The sequence below is a fragment of the Heptranchias perlo genome, chromosome 13 (genome assembly GCF_035084215.1).
Source record: "Heptranchias perlo isolate sHepPer1 chromosome 13, sHepPer1.hap1, whole genome shotgun sequence".
NCBI classification, from domain to species: Eukaryota; Metazoa; Chordata; class Chondrichthyes; order Hexanchiformes; family Hexanchidae; genus Heptranchias; species Heptranchias perlo.
The window spans coordinates 7311151-7328299 of record NC_090337.1 but is presented as its reverse complement, the minus strand read 5'-3'; positions in this window follow the sequence as shown (position 1 = coordinate 7328299).

Here is a 17149-nt window from a genome sequence, read left to right as displayed (position 1 = left end):
CGAAAATCGCGAATTGCAGGAGCCTGACCGCATCCCGCCTCGATCCCGCCCACTTCCGGGTTCCCCGCTGATGCAACGGCATGCGCGCGCAACCCCGCTGGTGGGAATCCCGCAGGCAATTAAAGCCAGCTGGATGCCACTTGAAGGTGTTTATTTAGCTATTTCAGGTTATTAACTGACCTGATTGAGCTGTTTTATTCGGAAGGGTGGGATTTTACCTTGAACTGCGAATGTTTCCCATACTGGGGGAAACATTCTCACTCCAAACGGACGTGTTGCAGCCAGCAGCCTGTGGCAGCTGGCAAGGTGCATTACACAGGTGGGGGGGGGAGAGCCTTCACCAATGCAGGAGGACACTCCGTAACATAGGGCAACGCTTGCCCACCACCACCCTCCTCCAAGCAAGAAGATTCACCGACATGCAACCGCAACCCGGGTGCGAGGACACACTAACCTACCGTGCACAACCCCTCACACCTACACCTGCCAGATGGGGGCCGCCTTTACATCCTCGGAGGACGAACAGCATCACCAGCCCCTGCAGCCCCGCAGCCCACGCTATCCGCCTCAGAGACGTGGATCCCCACAACACGGTGCTGTGGCACATCCACCTGCACAGCAGGATGGAGGGCAACCGCAGAGAGAGATGCGTCGCAGGAGGCACTACCCTCCAGACAGGGTGTACAGACCGAGGCTCAGCTTCATGGACCTCTCTGAGCAGCAGTGCATACGGAGGCTCAGAATCACTCGCCAGGTAGTTGCCGACATCTGCAGCCTCCTGAATGACGAGCTGCTCCCGGATGAACCAAGCAGCATCTTCTTACCCGTCGCCATCAAATTCACCACTGCCCTCAACTTCTTCGCCACCGGATCCTTCCAGGGTGCCACCGGAGACATCACCGGGGTCTCTCAGTCTTCTGCACACAAGTGCATAAGGCAGGCCACCGATGGGTTGTTCCACAGGGCCTCGCACTACATCAACTTCGCCATGGATGAGCGCAGCCAGATGGAGAGGGCGGGTGGATTCCATGCTGTGGCTGGCTTCCCACGGGTGCAGGGTGTAATCGATTGCACCCACATAGCAATACGGGCACCTCCACATGAGCCAGGACTGTTCACCAACAGGAAGGGGTATCATTCCATGAACGCCCAGCTCATTTGTGACCACCGCCAGAGATTCCTACACGTGTGCGGCAGATACCCTGGCAGCTGCCACGATGTCTTCGTCCTCAGGGAATCCACCGTCCCGCCCCTCTTCCACGTACCCAAGACCGGCAACGGCTGGCTCCTCGGCGACAAGGGATATCCCCTGCACACGTGGCTTATGACACCTCTGAGGAACACCATCACTGAGCCGCAGCATCGATATAATGACAGCCACATTGCTACCAGGTCTGCAATTGAGCAGGCAATAGGGCTGCTCAAGATGCACTTCAGGTGCCTTGATCGTTCTGGGGGAGCGCTCCAATACACGCTACTCAGAGTGGGACGAATTATAGTTGTCTGCTGTGCCCTGCACAACATGGCACTACAGAGAGGGGTTCCGCTGGAGGAGGCCCCATGCACACCCGCCACCCACATTGAGGACGACGATAAAGAGGAGGAGGAGGAGGAGGAGGAGGAGTACGAGCGAGAGGAGGAGGAACGACCCATGGGCCGAACACCGGCTCACCTGGATGCTCGTCAGGCCAGGGAGGCACTCATATGCCAACGGTTCTCCTAACATCACACTGTCTGAGGCGTTCACGTCTCATCACGTGCACAGACGAGGGTCCATACCAGCCCCCTCCACGGAAGAGTGGTGCCAGTACTCCTGCACCCACTGTATTATGCCCAATGGGTGGGACCAGGTGTTCGTCGTCATGATGAGGCGCACGGAAGGGACCTCTTGCACAAGCCGCTGAAGAATGGACAAGAGGTGGCAGCAGCGGTGTGAACAATTGTGTTTATTGTGAATGTGCATTCATGTAGTAAAAAGAAAAACATAACAATTTTTCACACACCCTGGTGCATTCCCGTTGTGTTCAAAAAACCTTCGCCTTATGTTTGCGGGAACCCCTATGTGGTGCTACCCCTGTGGCTCCAGCAGAGGTAGTGGCAGGTTGCTCCTGTTCGTGCCCTGACCGGGTAGATGCTTTGAGCCGACGCCCCCTGGGTTTCGGTGCCCGTGAGGGCACCTCCACAGACTGCTCCTCCTGCACCTGTGCAGGGGCAGACTCGGCCACCTGGAGAGGAGGCACCATTGCGGGCACTGGTTGAGAGGGGTGCAATGGGTGAGACGTGGGGGCACCTTGAGTAGCGTCCCCACTTCCATGTTCCCGTTCACCATCTTCCCTCTCATGGCCTAGGCCCACATTACCCCTTCCGCCCTGCTGGACGGCAGTTTGGATGACCTGTGTGAGACCTTGCAAGGCCACCTCCAACGTATCTGTCAACCTGTTTATGGCGGCAGAATGTTGCTCACCCTGAATCCGAACAGCCGTTGTCAGGACCTGCATGGACTCAATGTTGAGCTGTGCGTGACGCTCGAGGGAGGCTAGCCTGTCCTCCACCGCAGACATTCCTGCACCTACCTGCGACACTATCTCAGAGATGCCTTCACGTCCCTACGACACTATCTCGGCGATGCCCTCCTGCACCTGTGCCACCATTCCCCTCATGCATGAGTTGGACTCCTCCATCCTCTGCGCGATTGTGGAGAGTGCGCGTGGCACCTATCCCAGTACCTCGGCAATGTGCTTCGTGCCCCTCGACGACTCTCCTTTTGACTGCTGGCCCCCTGGGTTCAGCATCTGGGTCCGGCTGAGCAGAGCCTGGAGAAGACTGCTCCCACTGATGCAGACCCTCCGCGGCTGCCCCTGCCACCAGGGTCTGCTCATGCTCACATGTGCGCGGTGACTCACCATGTGCAATCCCAACTAATTGAGGGGGGGGACCCACCGAGGTGTGTGTATCTGCGCTGGTGGATGCTTGGCTCATATGTGACGATGCACCCTCAGAGACCGGCATGTCCTCTGAGGAATCGCCCTCAACAGACACGATGCTCGCAGATGGCCCTGCAAGAGAACAGCGGGCAATATCAGGCATGTGGACAAACGTTGCTTTGCGGCAGATGCCAGGTGATGCTAAGATCATTCGCGATCATGAGTGCTGAGTGTCAGCTTTCCCTTACCGGACGTTTCGACAGACCCAGCCTCGCCATCCGCCACGGAGAGGCAATGTAGTGTGCGGCTAATCTCCACCGCCTCCACCTGGGCGTCAGTCAGAACCACCTGGTGTGGCGGGCCCCCTCTGGTGCGTGCCCTGTCCCGGGCATTCTTGCATCTCTTCTCCTGTGAATGCAAAACACCAATGCGTAATTGAGTGATGATTGCATTGTGAGACGCTTCAAGCATTGGTGTGGGTGGGTTGAGCGTGTGGCAGCTGGATGGAAGGATGCGTGTGCCACATCCCCATTCCATTGTATGGGGATTGGGGTGTGTGGTAGTGGTCGAGTGGGACAGGGACGGTGGGTACGTGGAGGCATGGTGAGGATGATAGTTGAGTGGCTGTGAGGATTGTTGCGGGTGCGCTGTGGTCTCAGTGCAGAAGGGGTTGTGAGGTGTTTGAGTTGATGTGGAAGATGGAGTGTGGGAGAGTGCATTAGTGTACTCACTTTCCCAGACCTGGTGAGGTCATTGAATCTCTTCCGACACTGGATCCAAGTTCTGGTGGTGTTGCCCCTGCTGCTGACCTCCGCCGCCACCTCCTCCCATGCCTTCCTGGTGGCGGAGCCAGGGCACCTCCTCCGTCGGTGGGGAACAGCGTCTCCCTCCTCCTCCTTACCCCGTCCAGCAGCAGCTGGAGTGCGTGGTCTGAGAAGCGAGGGGCAGCCTTACCCCTGGGTTGCTCCATGTTGCGCTACCTCTTGTTTGCAGCTGGAGGGGCATTGGTGGACTGCCCCTTTAAATAGAGCTCCACCATCGCTCAGATGTCACTGCGCATGCGCAGGCCGCCGGCGCGCAGCTGAGAAGTGGAGAACCCGTAACGGCCGGGTAATTACCTCAATTATCCTGCGATCGCCCGCGGATGCACTTAATTCACCGGCCGCGTTTTCCACGCGCCCGATGGACCACCCGCCGAGAACCCGCACCCCTGGTAAAATCGGGCCCTTTGTGTCTTCATCGCAACTTGCTTTTCCACCTATCTTTGTATCATCAGAAAATTTGGCCACAAGACACTCTGTTCCTTCATCCAAGTCATTGATATATATTGTAAATAGTTGATGACCCAGCACTGAACCCTGCGGCACCCCACTAGTTACAGATTGCCATTTTGAAAATGACCCTTTTATCCCTACTCTTTGTTTCCTGTTAGTTAGCCAATCCTCTATCCACGCCAGTATATTACCCCCAGCACCCTGAGCTCTTATCTTGTGCATTAATCTTTTATGTGGCACCTTATTGAATGCCTTTTGGAAATCCAAATATACTGCATCCATTGGTTCCCCTTTATCCACCATGCCCGTTACTTCCTCAAAGAACTCTAATAAATTTGTCAGCACGATTTCCCCTTCATAAAACCATGTTGACTCTCCTTGATTGTGTTATGAGTCTCCAAATGTCCTGCTACTACTTCCTTAATAATGGATTCTAGCATTTTCCCAATGACAGATGTTAGGCTAACTGGTCTATAGTTACCTGCTTTCTGTCTCACTCCCTTCTTGAATAGCAGTGTTATGTTTGAGGTTTTCCAATCCGCTGGGACCTTTCCAGAATCTACTGAATTCTGGAAGATTACAACCAATGCATCCACTATCTCTGTAGCCACTTCCTTTAAGGCCCTTGGATACAAGCCATCAGGTCCAGAGGAAATGTCAGCTTTTAGACCCATTAATTTACTTAGTACTTTTTCTCTAGTGATAGTGATTGTTTTTAGTTCCCCCCTCCCCTTTGCCCTTTGATTTTCTACTATTATTGGTAAATTATTAGTGTCTTCTACTGTGAAGGCAGATGCAAAATATCTGTTCAATTCCTCTGCCATTTCCCTGTTTTCTATTATTATTTCCCCAGTCTCATCCTCTAAGGGACCAATGTTTACTTTAGCTACCCGTTGCCTTTTTATATACTTGTAGAAGCTTTTACTGTCAGTTTTTATATTTCTTGTTAGTTTACTCTCATAATTTATTTCTCCCTTTTATATTATTCTTTTAGTCACCCTTTGCTGGTTTTTAACGTTTTCCCAATCTTCGGGCTCACCCATGTTGTATGCTTTTTCTTTTAACCTGATACCATCCTTGACTTCCTTAGTTAGCCATGGTCGGTTCACCCTTTTTGTTGAGTCCTTCCTCCTCTCAGGGATATATTTTTGTTGTGAGTCCTAAAATATCTTCTAAATGTTTGCCACTGGTTATCCACCATCATACTGTCTAATCTGTTTACCCAGTCCACTTTAGCCAATTCCACCCTCATTCCTTTATAATTGCCCTTATTTATCTTTAATACAATAGTTTCAGACCCAAGATCCTCGCTCTCAAACCGGATGTGAAATTCATCATGTTATGATCACTGCTTCCCAAGGGATCCTTTACTTTGAGATCATTAATTAACCTGTTACGTTACCCATTACCCCATCCAAAATGGCCTGTTCCGTGGTTGGTTCCCCAATGTATTGGTCTAACAAACACTTTATAATACACTTTATGAACTTCTTCTCAGGGCTATTTTTGCCAATTTGATTTGTCCAATCTATGTGAAAGTTAAAATCGCCCATGATTATGGCATTACCTTTTTTACAAGCCCCCCTTATTTCCTGATTAATATTTTGCCCTACAGTGTAGCTACTCTTAGGGGGCCTATTTACTACTCCCACCAATGATTTCTTTCCCTTGCTATTTCTTACCTCCACCCAAATTAATTCGACATTTTGATCTTCTGAGCCAAGTTCATTTCTCACTATTGTACTAATTTCATCCTTTATTTACAGAGCTACCCCTCCACCTTTACCTGTTTTTCCTATCCTTCCGAAATGTTAAATAACCCTGAATATTTAGCTCCCAACCTTGGTCACCTTGCAACCACGTCTCTGTAATGGCCACGAGATCATACCCATTTTTTCTATTTGTGCTGTCAATTCATCTATCTTATTACGAATGCTGTGCGCACTCAGATAAAGAACCTTTAATTTTGTCTTTTCACCATTCTTTCCTACCCCTGCCCCATTTGCTAGTGCACTCTAATGTTTGTGTGCTCTGTCCCTTCCTGACCCACTCTGTTTACCATTACTCCCATCACTTTCCAGTACTACTTCCTTGTCTTTTCTCTTTATCAATCTAAACTTCGCCCCACCTGAGCCCTCCCCCCCCCCCCCCCCCCATCTAGTTTAAAGCCTTGTCTACCTCCCTAGTTATTCGGTTTGCCAGAACACTGGTCCCAGCATGGTTCAGGTGAAGCCCGTCCCAATGGAACAGCTCCCTCTTTCCCCAGTACTGGTGCCTGTATCCCATGAATTGAAATCCACTTCTGCCATCCAATCTTTGAGCCACGCATTCATCTCTCTGATCTGATTTACCCTGTGCCAATTTGCTCGTGCCTCAGGTAATCCGTAGATTATCACCTTTGTGGTTTTGCTTTTTAATTTAACCCCTAGCTGCTCAAGCTCCCTCAGCAGAACCTCTTTCTTAGTCCTACCTATGTTGTTGGTACCTCCATGGACCACGACAACTGGATCCTCCCCCTCCCACTCCAAGTTTCTCTCCAGCCCTGAGGAGATGTCCTTAACCCTGGCACCGGGTGGGCAACACAGCCTTCGGGACTCTCACTCTTGGCTGCAGAGTAGAGTATCTATCCCTCTAACTATACTGTTACCTACTACAACCATGTTCCTTTTTACTCCCCCCACTTGAATGCCCCCCTGAACCACGGTGCCGTGGCCAGTTTGCTCATCCTCCCTGCAGTCCCTGTACTCGTCCACAAGGGCTGTAAGAACCTCGTATCCATTGGACAAGTGCAGAGGCTGAGGCTCCTGCAATGCTACCTCCTGGATCCCCGTACCTGCCTCACTTACAGTCACACCCTCCTGTCCCTGACCACGTGCCAGTTCTACAGTACTTAGTCTAAGGGGCTTAACTGCCTCCTGGATCAGTGTCCAAGTAACTTTCTCCCTCCCTGATGCCTCGCAATGTCTGCATCTCGGACTCCAGCCCCTCAACTCGGAGCCGAAGTTCCTCGAGCTGCAGACTCTTACCGCAGATGTAGTTGCACTGGACAAAACTGTCCAGTAGCTCCCACATATTGCGGCTGCAACATATCTCCTGCCGTCATAACTATTTTATTTATTTAATTGATTACTACAATGCCAATCAAATTATTTTTAGGTTGAACCAAGTACTGGCCATGTTTAATTTATTAAACTAATCTAGTTTTCATTAAAAAGATTTCGTTTTATGCTCGGCCCAGAGCCTAGCCTTTTGTGAAATTAGTGACATTACAGCCAAGCAACCTCTCAAGCTTTTCTATACCCTATCAAAGTGTGAAACTCGATTTGAGTCTGTTTATTCCGCAGTGCCATAATCCACTCTGGCATGATCATCAAATTGCCCTCAGACTTATCCGTGACAATGCCATCTGGTTTTAGCTTCCTTTCAGAGTTAAGATTATCAAACGTGACAAAGATTTGCATCATAAAATGGCAATGGATAATTTCAAATCTATAACCCGAAGAGAGTGATTCGTTGCTGAGGTATAACAACACAGAGAACCCACAATCACTCGGCACCTCTCCCAAATTCGACATTCTTCATGCGGGCGTATGGTGCGTTGTGAGTCACTTGGTGATCACATGTCTTCATTTTGAAGCAGGAAATTGCAAAACAATCCGTACTGAGAAACGCAAAAATATGGATTGGCACCACACTGCATGGCGGATTTACAAAAAGTATATTTCTTGTACTGTCCTAAATTATTTTGCATATTACTGGTTCTAATCTTTAACCCCATAACATCAAAACGTTGGGGTGGAGTTTCTGGTGTATCTGAGCCCAGAGACACGTGTAACCGGATGTAAAGCAAATTCTCGATGTCAAAGATCGTACAAACTTGGGCGCAAGTGTGATATGCATGGAATTCTGCTACGCCCTAAATTTATCACTCTTTTGTGTCTTACTATCGATCGCAGCATCGGATCACATCTCGGCTCATTATTAAGGCTCCCTTCACAGGCTGAAATGCCCTACTTGTGAATTTCCTGCAGTTACGCTGGTTCAAAATGGGTGTAAAATTAAGCCCTTGGTTCTGAACATAGCAGGAATCAAAGTCATTTTTCTGGTGTTTATTGCGATTTTTTTTGCGATGTTTTTATTTCTCATTGAGACCTGCACTTTATTGTCTCTATCTTCGAATGCATTTTTATGGTATCAAAATGAGTTACATTAAACATTGAAAAGCTTCCACTATTACTTGTTCTTAAATATGCTGCGCCAAATTTAAATGAATGATAGTTAGATGGCTTGAAACTTTAATTGTTGTACTTAAAGAAGGAATAAGCCACAGTTGTTTATGTGGATTTCCGTTGGTTAATATCTATTTGTACGTTCCAGCATATGTTAAAAAGATTGCCACGAAATTTGGCTGTAAATAGACATTGTTAAAATAAGCACCGAAATGGGCTTAATTTGGATGTAACTTCCTGATTAGGCCTCCAGGAAATTTAACTCCTTTGATTCAGTCTTTCCTGCAATGTAAATAGATATGAATTCATGAAACCATAAGGTCCTATTCATTTGCTCGCCGTTTTTAATACTTTAGCAGTGCAGAAAGCGTACAGAAAAGTTTTTGAGCCAGAAAAATCGTGTGGAAGTGGTTTCTGTCTGTTTCTACCTTTAAAAGAAGGAAAGAGAGAATTTGCTTTCATATAGCGCATTACATGACCTTAGGACGTCCTAAAGCGCTTTATAGCATTATATAAGTAAGTCAAGTGATTAATTTCCAATATATTTAAGCTAAGTTTAATTAATTAATTAGATCTAAGAGGATAAAATTAAAATTAATTAAATAGAGGATGCTAACATTAAAGGGTTCCGAATGTCATTAAATTAAAATCTGGTATACATATATAACAAAAAGGAGTTAAGAAAATAACAATTTTTTTTAAAGTTGTTGAACAAAAAACAAGGCTGGTTAGCTACAAATTAACATGAAATTAAGCTAAATCTATCTACTAAATATAATCTAGATCTCAAGTAAATGTATTATATCTAGAACTAAATTAATAATAATAAATACATAAAAACTAGAAAACTAATAAAAAACTAGAAATGGCAGTGTAGGCGATGGGTGCGATTTTAACATTAAAAAACGTGTGTGTTGTGGGGGCATTCAAAATTGCAAACATTTCAGACCCACCTCCAACTTTTGGTTTTCACGGAGGCGAGACGAGGGGCGGATCGACCAACTCACTCCAAGGAGGCGAGTTAGTGATTAAAACCTTTAAAGGAGGCTGCGGGCCTCCATTTTTGCAGAGTTTCCAATTTCAACCCCTGGGGGGCTGGGATTCCTGGGCCTTCTCTTTCACGCCACATGAAAGGAGGCAAGAAGGCCGGAGACTAACAGGTAGGTGCCTTTCTGTCACAGCTTGTTGGCCCGGAGGAGAAGGAGTTCTTTCCCCAGGCCCAACAAGCCTACCTGCAGTGACCCCCCAATGAACATGGACCCCCTGTCAATCTCCACCCTGCCCCAATGATCGCGGACCCCTGTGATGACCGCTGATCCCCCCAATGATTTTGGAGCCCCACGATGACCCCTAATACCCTCCCAATGATCACGGACCCCTACGATGATCCCCAAACCCGAGACCCAATGATTGCGGACCCCCGCAATGATCCCCGATCCATCCCCCCATAACTGACTCACTCCACTCTGTGCCCACCCATGCCCATAAATGCCCATCCATGCCCCCCATGCCCACCCATGTCCACCATGACCACCTGTGCCCCCTAGTGTCTGCTATGCCCAACCATGTCCCCCCATCATCCATAAAATCAATGACTTACCCGAAGACTTACCTGAACACGTCCTCTCCCTGGCTGCTCTCCCATCCAACTGAGCCCAGCCTGTCAATCAGGCTGGTCAGTCGGATGGCAAACCAAAAACAAAAAATAAAAGATATCCTTATTTGAAAATAGCAAGGACGTCTGGGAAACCCGTACATCTGGGTTTCCCGTCCGCAGTTTGACCCCCCGCCGCCCCCTCTTCCTGGATCGGGGTCAAAATCATGCCGTATGTATCAGAACTGTGATATGGGGGAGGTTGTGGACAATGAAATTGCCCCGGATTGCCACATCTGCAGGAAATGTTTCAGCCTTGATGCACTCCAGCTCTGAGTCCTTGAGCTGGAGTGCAAGTTACAGACACTCTGACACATAAGGGATGGGGAGGGATTTTTGGACAGTTTTCACCAGAGTACGATCACAACTCAAAGGAAAGCACAGGTACAGGAGGGAAGAGTGTGACTGTTAGTCAGCAGGATAAGGGGAAGCAAAGGGAAATAGAGAAAGAGGTCTCACAGACATTGGTCCTATCCAACAGGTACAATGTACTTGCTATCTGTGAGGCTAAGGATGCAGGTTGCGAGGATAGCCAGAATGCAAACCATGGCACCGTGGAGCAGAAGGGAGTCCAAGAGGGGGAAGAGCAGAATAGAAATGTTGCAGTTTTAGGGGATTCGATAATTAGAGGAATATATAGCATCCTCTGCAGTCACAACCAATTTTCCATAAGAGTGTGTTGCCTACCTGGTGCAATGGTAAAGGATATGTCAGAGCAACTGGAGAAGAACTTGGAAAGGGAGGGGGAAGATTCAGTTGTCATGGTCCATCTTGGGACTAATGACATAGGGAAGTAAAGGGAAGAGATCCAGCTAAGGGAATATCTGAAGTAAGGAACTAAATTTTAAAAATAGGACTGTCAATAGGACTTTAAACTAGTAAAATGGGGGTGGGTTGAGGGGAAGGGTCTGGTGAAAGTAAGGCAAGTCTGAAGATAAAATAGGAGATGAGAGTAAAATTCAGACCAAGGTAAGGAAGAAGGGTAAATAAACGGTCAGGGAACAAATACAGTTGTAGATCATGAGTACAAAATGGCTGTTAAAAATAAAGGGAGGGGAACAATTATTAAAAACAAATTAAACTGCCTGTATAGCAACGTGCACAGCATCCAAAACAAAACGGGACAACTGGAGGTAATAATTCGTAGTGAGAAGCCAGATGTTGCAGGGATAGCTAAAACATGGCTACAGAAAGAACAGGACTGGCAGTTAAATATTGCAGGATATAACGTATTTAGAAAGGATAGGGGAAACTTGGGGGGGTGGAGTAGCTGTACTAATTAGAGACAACATCATGGGAATAGAAAAATAATATTAAGATAGAAACAGAATCAATATGGATTGAGACAAAGGATATGAAGGGATTGATCACATTAATAGGTGTATTCTACAGACCACCTAATAGTGAAAGGGAAGTGAAGGAAGAGATACGTAGGCACATCCACGAAATGAGTAAAAAACATTGAATAATAATCATGGGAAATTTTAACAACCCCCAAATAAACTGACAAGAAGCGCTAGGGAAAGGGGAAAGGAGAATAAAAGTTTTACAGTGAGTACTTGGATGAGCACTTGAAGTGCCGTAACCTACAGGGCTATGGACCAAGTGCTGGAAAGTGGGATTAAGCTGGATAGCTCTTTTTCGGCCGTGACAGACACGATGGGCTGAATGGCCTCCTTCTGTGCCGGAACTTTCTATGATTCTATGATACAGTATGTACAGGACTCCTTTCTTACCCAGAGTGTGAGATGCGCAACAAGAGAGGAATCGCTGATGGATCTAGTAATGGGAAATGAACCAGAGCAGATAAAAGTAACAAGCGTCGGAAAAATCTAGGCAATAGCGATCATAACATAATAAGATTTAAAATAATGATTGAGAAAGACAGAATTAAGACAAATACCAAAATGATAGATTGGAAACAAGCTAATTTTGAGGGGATGAGAATGGAACTAGGGAAGGTAAAGTGGAAAAAAAATTGAGAAAGAGATAGAATAGCAGTGGGAAATATTTAAAACGGCAATCAATAGATTTCAGGAGAAATATATTCCTCTAAAAACAAAAACTAGCCAATAATGAAACATCATGTTGGAACAAAGAGATAAGGTTAAAATTGAAACTATAAAAGAGGCATACTCTGAGTACATAGACAATAAAGGAGAGGATGACAAAAGGGAATAGGAAGAGATTAGGAAGGATGCAAAAAAATCAATTAGGAAAGCAAAGAGGAACTATGAAGTTAAATTATCAAGGAATATAAAAAGGAATAGCAAAATATTCTACAGACTCATAAGTAACAAAAGAAAAGTCAGGATAGGGATAGGGCCACACGATAAACTCACAGGTAATGACAGCAAAATGGCAGAAATATTGGATATTTACTTTGCCTCAATATTTACCAGGGAGACTAACAAGGTGGGTATGACATTAGAAGAGGAGATCAAAAGAGGGATAAAGACATTTAAGATAGAAAGGGGGGAGATAATTGATAAACTGATTAGCTGATCAAACTGAGAGAGGATTAAACTCCTGGTATGGATGGATTGCATCCATGCATATTAAAAGCAGTTAGAGAAGATATAGCAGAGGCACAACTACATATATATAAAAAATCATTAGAAGAGAGAGTAGTGCCAGAGGGCTGGCAGACAGCTAATGTTATTCCTATGTTTAAAAGGGAAGATAGAACAAATCCAGGGAACTATAGACCAATTAGCTTAAAGTTGCCAATAGGAAGGATAATGGAATCTTTACTCAAAGATGTAATAGAAAAACACTTAGAAAACGAAAATATAATAAAGAGTAGTCAGCACAGGTTTTATAAGTGAATGTCATGCTTGAATAAGCTTACTGAATTATTTGAAGAAGTAATAGAAAGAGTTGGCAAGCGTAATGCAGTAGATGTAATATATTTGGATTTTCAAAAGATCCCGCATTGTAGATTCATGACGAAGGTTAGATCCTGTGGAGTCAGGGGACAGATAGCAGAACGGATAGCAAGCTGATTGCAAAACGGAAAACAGCGAGTAGGGGTTAAGAATAGTTACTGAGACTGGCAAAAGGAGGGAAGTGGTGTTTCACAGGGATCGGTGCTGGGACGACTTTTGTTCATAATTTACATCAGTGATTTGGTCTTGGGAATCGGCAGCACAATTTCAAAATTTGTGGACAACACAGAATTGGGAGGGTGTAGTTAATACAAAGGATGAATGCGTTAAAATGCAAGAAGACATTCATGAACCTGCAGAATGGGCGTGTAATTGGCAAATGAATTTCAATATAGATAATTGTGAGGTAGTGCATTTTGGTAGGAAGAATAAGGAAGCTACATATTGCTTGGATAGTAAGAGTCGAAATGGGGTAGAGAAGCAAAGGGATCTCGGGGTATAAATACACAAATCACTAAAAGTAGTGATGCAGGTTAATAAAGCCATAAAAAGGCAAACCAAGCACTGGGGTTTACTTCTGGAGGGATAGGATTGAAAGGCAGAGAAGTTATGTTAAAATTGTATAGAACCTTGGTTAGGGCACACTTGGATATATAAAAAGGATATAGAGGCATTGGAGATGGTGCAAAAAAAACGATTAACAAGGATGATACCAGAACTGAGAGGATATACTTATCAGGAAAGACTAAACAGATTGGGCTCTTTTCTCCAGAAAAGAGAAGGCTAAGGGGTGACCGGGTAGAGGTCTTGAAGGTAATGAGAGAGATTAATAGGGTAGTCACAGAGAAAATGTTTCCACTTGTGGGGGATTCCAAAACCAGAGGTCATTAATATAAGATAATCACTAATGAATCCAGCGGGGAATTTAGGAGAAACTTTTTTTACCCAAAGAATAGATAAGGATGTGGAATGCACTACCACAAGGAGCAGTTGAGGCAAATAGCACAGTTGCATTTAGGGGGAAGCTAGATAAGCACATGAAGGAGAAAGGAATAGAAGGGTATACTGATAAGGGCAGATGAAGTTGGGAGGGAGGAGGTTCGTGTGGGGCACAACCACCGGCATAGACCAGTTGGACCGAGTGGCCTGTTTCTGTGCTGTAGGCCCAATGTAACTCGATGTAACAGCCAATTAAGTACTTTGGAATTGTAGTCACTGTTATAATGTAGGAACTGTAAAATGTTTCTCCCAAATACCCTTGCGCTTTCTGAGTCTTCCCACCAACTTTCAACTATCTGAAGATTAGAGCTAGGCCATTTAGGAGTGAAATCAGGAAGCACTTTTTCACACAAATGGTAGTGGAAATGTGGCATTCTCTCCCCCAACTGGGCGTCAATTGAAATTTTCAAGATTTAGATAGATACTTCTTTATTAGGTAAGGGTATCAAGAGATATGGATTAATGGCGGGTAAATGGAATTGTGGTACAGATCAGCCATGTTCTAATAGAATGACGGAACAGGCTTGAGAGACTGAATGGCCTAGTCCTGTTCCTATGCAGACTGAGTGCCAACTGGCCTCATTTGCCTATATCAGAGTGAGAGCCAGTGGGGTATTGGTGCGAGTTTCACGGGTTGGCACTACTATTGCACTCTGGGTAAGTTAGATGATAAGAGGCCAGAAACTGGCAGGGTGACCTAATAAGGCGGAGGTGATGACTTTTTGAACTTGAAGTGTCTGGAGAGTTCAAACATTGATTTCTGCAACTTGGAAAAACAAATACAGATACATACAATTGCTTCTGACCACATCTCATAGGATCAACTCACACGATCACTGCACCCCCTCCCATCCACATATATACACCCATAGTCAGGGTATCTCAGGAGATGGCCCCTATGGACAAACCACTGCATGCCATTTTCATGGAGGAGAAGGAGAATCATCACAGGTGGAGTTTGATATAAATAAATGGAGCCACAAGGTTATAGCCATTCTGAAGGAAAGGAGAGTCAGTCGCCTTTTAAGAACGACGCAGCCCAGCAGGTATTGCTCCCTTCCCCAACCCATAGCATATTCATACAGCACAGAGTGCATCAGGACCTCTCTGAGGGGCTCTGCATAAGAAGAATGTGCTTCACCAAAAGAGGCAATATTAGGCCATCTCTGTGACCTGCTGCAGGAAGATTTGCCCACTGAGTTCTCTCAGTGCCTATGAAGGTGAACACAGCTCTCGACATTTACAACACAGAGTAATATCAGGCAACCACAGAGCATCTCTTTAACATTAGCCAGGGAGCAGTACATGCATGCAATCATCCGGTCACTGACATCCTTTACTTGAGAGCAACCCACGTACAGCAAGGCAGCGGAGAGATAGGGCCATAGAGTCTTACAGGGTTGCTGGCTTCCGCAAGGTCCAGGGAGCAATCAATGGTATCCAAATTTCATTGGGATTCTCAAAGATAGCAACTCAGCTATGTGAACAGGAAGGAACTGCACTCCCTCAATGTCCATATAGTGTGTGACAGAAATCAGAGAATACTCCATGTTAATGTCTGATAAGCAGGAATTGCCATGATGCCTGCACCTTAATCAATCAGCCCTCCCTGACCTCTTCAGGGAAGATAATCAAATCAATGGATTGATTCTGGGTGACAATGCATAACTCGTGCTCCCATGGGAATGATGCCAAACAGAGAGGTCCAAACAACAACAGAGGAGCGGTAATGAGGCACATGCATTTACGAGACTCGTCATCGAGTAGAATGCACGCTTTCACTGCTTGGACTCCAGATTGAGTTCCCAGAATAGTTTTAGCCTGCTGTGCCCTTCACAACTTCACAATTCAGGAAGGGCTGCATTTTAACCTGCTTGACGAGGAGGCCCTTGCTCAAGTGGATCTAGAACTACATGAAGCAGACTATTAGGAAGACCTGCACTCAGAGGCGTCCTCACAAACTGTTACAAGGGGCATCAGAGGATAGGTAATCATAGAGGGCTTCACAGAAGAAATGAATGGAAATGAAAGTCGAGCGGTTTTATAATGGGCAACTGATCTGCAATGATCTGGTCTCCAGACCCACAGCAATGTGGTTGATTCTTAATTGCCCTCTGAAATGGCCTAGCAAGCCACTCAGTTGTAAAATCTCGCTACGAAAAGTCATAATAAGAATAAAACCGGACGGACCACCCGGCATCGGACCACTCGGCACCGGACACGACAATGGCAAAACACCAAGCCCAGTCGACCCTGCAAGGTCCTCCTTACTAACATCTGGGGACTTGTGCCAAAATTGGGAGAGCTGTCCCACAGACTAGTCAAGCAACAACCTGACATAGCCATACTTACAGAATCATATCTTTCAGCCAATGTCCCAGACTCTTCCATCACCATCCCTGGGTATGTCCTGTCCCACCGGCAGGACAGACCCACCAGAGGTGGCGGTACAGTGATATACATTCAGGAGGGAGTGGCCCTGGGAGTCCTCAACATTGACTCTGGACCCCATGAAATCTCATGGCATCAGGTCAAACATGGGCAAGGAAACCTCCTGCTGATTACCACCTACCGTCCTCCCTCAGCTGATGAATCAGTCCTCCTCCATGTTGAGCACCACTTGGAGGAAGCACTGAGGGTAGCAAGGGCACAGAATGTACTCTGGGTGGGGGACTTCAATGTCCATCACCAAGAGTGGCTCGGTAGCACCACTACTGACCGAGCTGGCCGAGTCCTGAAGGACATAGCTGCTAGACTGGGCCTGCGGCAGGTGGTGAGCGAACCAACACGAGGGAAAAACTTACTTGACCTTGTCCTCACCAATCTCACTGTCGCAAATGCATCTGTCCATGACAGTATTGGTAGGAGTGACCACCGCACAGTCCTCGTGGAGATGAAGTCCCGTCTTCGCACTGAGGACACCATCCAACGTGTTGTGAGGCACTACCTCCGTGCTAAATGGGATAGATTCAGAACGGATCTAGCAGCTCAAAATTGGGCATCCATGAGGCGCTGTGGGCCATCAGCAGCAGCAGAATTGTATTCCACCACAATCTGTAACCTCATGGCCCGGCATATTCCTCACTCTACCATTACCAACAAGCCAGGGGATCAACCCTGGTTCAATGAGGAGTGTAGAAGAGCATGCCAGTGACAATACCGGATTCTTTACTCTTAGTCT